Below are 6108 nucleotides of genomic sequence, written 5' to 3'. Positions count from 1 at the left end.
TGTGTCAGAGTTTGTGATGATGCAGCTGCAGGCCTGTGTGTCCTTCAGTTTTTGGAAATTGCAGCTGGGAAGCTGTGAGCTACTGAGATGCTCCATCTGGGAGGAAGTCCCAGCTGCACATGTCTGCATGTGAGGAGCATGCAGACACACAGAGGACACCTGTGGACACGCGTGTGAAAACCAAACACGCCATAAACAGGAACATGACCTGACTCTGCATCGGTGGACATTCTCCGGAGTTGAGGCCGTGTCTGACAGCTGCTGCGTACATTTGATGCATGTTCCACGTGTACAAAGTCCGTCTTTCATGGTCCATGCGTGAGGAACCTCATTCCTAAGTGTGTTCGCCGATGTGCTCAGACGTCCGTCGAGGGTTTTAGCCGACGCGTCTTTGCGTGAACTCAGCTTTGAAATGTTCAAAACTTTTGGTCAGTTGAGAATTTCACAGTTTCAGCGTATTATATGTAGTTTATACACAATTGTTGTATAAGTAGTAGATAATTGTGTGTGAAAGGGTTAAACAGACTTTTTAGTGAATGACGCTAACTTCCTATTGAAATACCAAAATCAGAAATAATATTTTTGTTACCTGCAGTTAAAATTCAACAACTAAAAAACAATGAGATCAAATGAAAGGCGGAGCTACGTTTCTGTTGTAACAATCTCTTGATTTGTTTATCCAAAAAGAACTGAAAGGAGACTTGAGAAGATGTTCTTCAGGATGTTTCTTGCAGCAGAAACTCTTTTCTTAACCCTTGGTCTATCCTAGGCACTTTAACATTGGGAGTGGGGTCATCTAGACCCACTAGACAGTGCTCTAAACCTTTTTTCTTCAATGATTTGTGATCTTCACTGGTGTCCATGGATTACATGAAATCTTTCCACCTTTATCCACCTTTGTCATGGTAGGGAGAACACGTCAATGGAAGGGGGGGGGGTCATAGGATAGGACAAGGGTTAAACTGTTTAGATGATCCAGCTGTTGCTCATGTTCCTCATTTACTGCCAAATGTGACAGATTGTCGCCCGGTAGCTAAACGTCCTCCTAATGATGACAGAGAGGAGGCCAGCTGATGGAATGATCCCACAGACTGACGGCCTCTGAGGAAATGCAGGAAAAGACGGTGGAACAAAGTCCCTGCAGAACCGCCAGGACCCGATAACATCTGACAAGAACCGATTACACAAAGAGATTTAGGGCAACAGGTGGAACTGCTGGATACTGCACTCAAAAAAAGCAAATTACCGGCCAATAAACTTCACGAAAATGTAACTTGTCATTTCAACCAGAAAATGTTATGTTTGTAAATCATACGTGAATGAATCATGTTGATTGTACATAAAAATAATCAGTTTAATTGTTACTCATTTCAATCATGTTGATCCAACATGACACCATTAAATTGGATCATGGCTGTAGAAAACCTCACGATAGCACGACATTATGTGAGATTCCTCAACTCCACCTGGCTGCGGCCTGAGGAACGCTAGACGTCCCAGAACGCCTCAATGCTGCAGAATGTTGACCCCGCCCACATTGAGCCCTCGTCTTCTTCTTTGCATTTTACAAGTTTCTGTGTGCAATATTACCACCTATAGGGAAGTTAAGGAGGGGATAGTCTCATTTTGTTGAACCAACATCTTTCAAATTAGTTACAGCACTCTAAGAGGAGTATTTGGGCTGCAGTTGGAAAGATTTTTTTGAATTTGAATTTGAAATGGTTTATTTCAAGCAATTCAGTAGAAATAATACACAACAGCAATATAATCATCAGTTATACATTCATACAGTAACTAATCAAACTTAGGATAATTAGACATGTTAATAAATATTGCTTGAAAGGGAGTGGAAGGAAGCGAATTTATATAATCCCACCCCGTTATACTATAACCATTTTATTACATGATTTATCAATATCCGGTTCCCAGTTTTAATCAGACAGAATTAAAAATCATAAGATATCTATAAAGCACATGACAAAGATGAATTACTTAAGTATTACGTCAAAAATAACTATTTTAGAAATCAACATGGCAAATGCAGATCAGTCATCTGAAATATATGCAGATTATGTTACTTATAAAAGCCATTCATATGAATAAAACATAATACTATATCAGTAAAGCAGACACAACACTGTTTCAGGAATTTTCATAGCAAAATTTCATCAAGTATCAAAAGTTAAAAACATGTGTAAAATTATGCTACTCTAGGAAAGATTTTTGAATCAATTTATCAATTTTTTGGAGAAAGTGAAGTAATATCATTAAAAGTCAATCAATTTAACAATTTTCAATAAGTGATTAATCATTTGTTTTACTTTTTTAAATATTTTATTTGTATTTTTTTTATATATAATAAAGATGAACTTCTTTACATTGATCTAAGTTAATCATTTAGTGAAAATAAATCCTGAGTTCATTGAACTAAAGTAATCACACAGTTGTCTGACTTAGTTCTTTACTTTCAATCAACTTAATTCTATTAAGTTGGTGTAACTTTGGTGTGAAGCTGTCAATGCATCATGACGTCATAACGTAAGGCAGCGCAAGGAATTGTGGGATACCATTTTCTTTGCCTATCTGGGCAGATTGGGGTTTAAATGTGAGTTTTTGTCCTTGGGTTTTGTTGTCCAGCTGTTTTAACTAGTAACTGTTATGTTTATTTCTTTCTGCACCATGAGTGAGAATTTGGGGGAGGATGATGACCCACCCCCTTGTGCGGTAAAACACTGTATGTCCCAATATTACAGACAAAGTTCACGACACGTGAGCTCCTACCTTGTAATGCAAGACATTGTTGAGTCAATCATGACTTTGAAATGGAGGTTAAAAGGCCGAGTGGTTAAAAGTTTAGAAAAATGGCCAAACTTAAAGAAATAGAAAAAAAATGTTAAGTTTTAACAACATATTTTATTGAGTTGGATAAACTTAATTCAATTAGGTGTTACCAATTGAAGTAATTCATTTAAGTTGGATCAACTTTTTTCTATTAGCGTGAGCAACAATATTAAGTTAAGTTGGGTCCAACTGTAGTATTTAAATGGAATAACTTTAATTTATTAGGTTGAACCGAAATACATGAAGCTGACCCAACCTAGGTACATTAAGTAGGACCAATATGAATCATTTTTGTTCAAGTAAAGCTGTCTATTCAGGTGGAAATCCTTTCCCTTTTTTGAGTGTGGGGTGGGACGTCCCACTCTGTGTTACTTTGAAACTTTGCTCATCTTTACGGTGAGCCTGCTTGATCTCCTGAACAGGCGGATTCCAGACAATGACGGAGGTTCAAGACTAGAATGAAGTCTTGGGAGGATGCCCCCCCTGCAAGCGGCTTTTGGTCATTTAGGTCCATTCAAACAAAATTACTAGGTCCAAGGAGGGGGGGGGGGGGGGGTTAGTTTTGTAGCAAAAGTTTTGTCCGTGTGTAAAAAAGTTACGTTCTTGTAAGAGATTTTTGCGTCTGTAAAACTGTTTTGTCCGTGTGCAATACGTTTATTTATCTACCATGACAAAACCCAAATTACAAGAACAATCAACCAATCAGCAGCTTTTCCCTGCCACCCAGATGGAGCACTGCTTGATTCAGCCAATCAGACGCATGATCCTCATGTCAGGAGAACAAAAACAAGCGTGTTTCTTTAGTCTACATGAAGGAGACAAGACAAAAATGGTGGAAGATTGTCGAGTCTTTTGGTCTCCCCCAGCTCCTGTCTGACTCGATAGACCATGTTTTCCAAAGGAAATTGAAACAACTCAATCACACATCTACTTTGCTTTGCCTTTGTATTTATTTCAGCAGGTAGCTCTCTGATTTTAGATGAAGGTGATAGGTTGAAAACCTTAAAAGACATAAACCAGAATTTCCATTTAACATTTCAAAACTTAACATGTCAAACATCAAAATGCTCATGACATTCAAATTATAACCAATAACCAGCATTCAACATAAAATAGATTCTTAATTTAATATGAGTCCATACCAGTTGTGTCTTTGGCTTGGTTTCTGGAGCTGGAGTGGAATCAGACCAAACAAAGATGCAGGTGTAAGTTTTTCCAGTGATGAATGACTTGAGATAGGTGTGTTTGATGTTGACATTGGCATATCTGGCCCGGGTGGAGACATTCCCAATAGCTACGGTGTTTAACATGACACCTCCCACTTGAGCTCCTGGTTCTTGAACCCAAGGAGGTCATACTTTGGCTTCACCTTCATTTGGGTTAGACTGTTCCTCAACTGGTAGAATCACAATGATGCGCCTAACATCTCGACGTAGGACTATGGCTGGAATATTTATTGCAGACCTATTTTCCTTTGGTTTAGCCTTGGTGTTTGAAACAGGATAGCTGGAGAATGTCCTTATATTCACATCTCTGACAACTCCAAACTTGTCGCTGTTTGCCTTGACAACTCTGCCGAGTCTGTACTGACCTCTCAGGGCATTTGAATCTGCAATCCATACAATATCTCCAACAGCCACGTTCCTTGTTTTGGTGTGCCATTTGCTCCTAATAAAAAGGTTTGATCCAGCAAGTTGGCTCCATTTCTTCCAGAATCTGTTCACTTCTACTTGGATAACATTCAGTCTTTTGAATGGATAGCTTGCAAAGTCAAAACTGCAGGAGTCACCCTTAGGACCAGCTCTTCCCAGCAGTAAGGTGTTTGGTGTTATGTAGCTTATACAGTCTTCTTGAGTTTGAGTTCTTACATCTATGGGTCTTTCATTAGTTAAATTGGCTGCCATGTAGAGGAAGGTTTGGAATTCACCCCAAGTAAATATGCCATCCCCACCTAGATTGTGCAGGGCTCTTTTCAGCACCCGGACAGCTGCTTCTGCTGCTCCGCTTCTGTGGGGTGAGTCGGCAGGGTGTATCTTCCAACTCCAATCGGTCCCATGCAGCGCAGCTTCATTTTGGATATCTGACCTTTCCAATCGACCCAAGAATGCATACAGGTGTTCAAGAGTTGGTTTTGCTCCTACGAAGTTGCTTCCAGGATCTGACCAGAGTTTTCTTGGGTGACCTCGGATGGCAGTGAATCTCTTGTATGCCAACAGAAAACCTTCAGTTGACTGATCGCTTACGACATCAGCATGAACAGCTCTGGAAGCCATACATGAAAAGACGATCCCCCATACCTTAAGTCGCACCCTTTTCCTTACTTCATCTTTAACTTCATAGGGCCCAAACAAATCAACTGTGGTAAACTCAAAGGGTTGAGCTGGACGTGTTCTCTCAGGAGGTAGATCAGCCATGATTTGCTGACATTTTTTGGCTTTATTCTTTCTGCACTCCACACAGCTATCAACCACCTTTTTAGCTAGTCTTCTGCCTTTAACAACCCAGGCCTTTTTCCTCATCCTCATGAGTGTTCCAGCAATGTCTTCATGGTTTGCTTTGTGTGCTTCTCGGGCGAGGAATGTTGAAACCCAGGAGTTATATGGCAAAAGGGGCACTGCTGTTTTGTCCTCAAAGCTTTGGATTCTTCCACCACAAACTTGAAGTTCCGTTTCCTCATCCTTGCACACAACAAGTCTGTTCAGAGAGGTATCTTCAAATTTCACCCCTTCCTGTGCAGCGTGGAACGCATCCCTGAGAGCATCTTGGTATTCTTCCACAGTGAGTGTGAGTTTTTTAATTGCATCTCCCAATTCCTCTTTTGAAAGGGCAACTTTGATTTGTCTCCTGTTTGTGTTCTTCAGTTTTTGCTTCCATATTTCAACAGCTTTCCAAAGCCAAGCAATAATCCTGACTAATCGCATCAAACTGCTGATTTTGGTCACATCCATGAGTTCTTTCACTGCTGATCCAGCTGAAGGCCTGCGAACATGAGCAATCTCCACTTTGGACTCACAAGATGCCTTTTTTGGACTGCTTTGAACCATATTGTCGAGTGCATTTGTCTTGATTTTTGCCTGAGCTCTTGTGATGGCAGAAGAGTAAGCTTTTGTAGGAGTTTGTTAACTCCTTCTTTGGAACCGGCAGCAATTTCTTTGGCTGACTTTATTGGCCATTCTGCCATAGGTTTCCTCAAAAAAGGTGGTCCTCTTTGCCAGTCAGACTCCTCATGGAGGTTTTCAGGTCCAGTACCTCTTGTAATGCAGTCTG

The sequence above is a fragment of the Oryzias latipes genome, chromosome 8, assembly GCF_053564925.1.
Source record: "Oryzias latipes strain Hd-rR chromosome 8, Olatipes_Hd-rR_3.1".
In the NCBI taxonomy this organism is placed as follows: Eukaryota; Metazoa; Chordata; class Actinopteri; order Beloniformes; family Adrianichthyidae; genus Oryzias; species Oryzias latipes.
Note: the sequence above shows the minus strand (reverse complement) of the source record.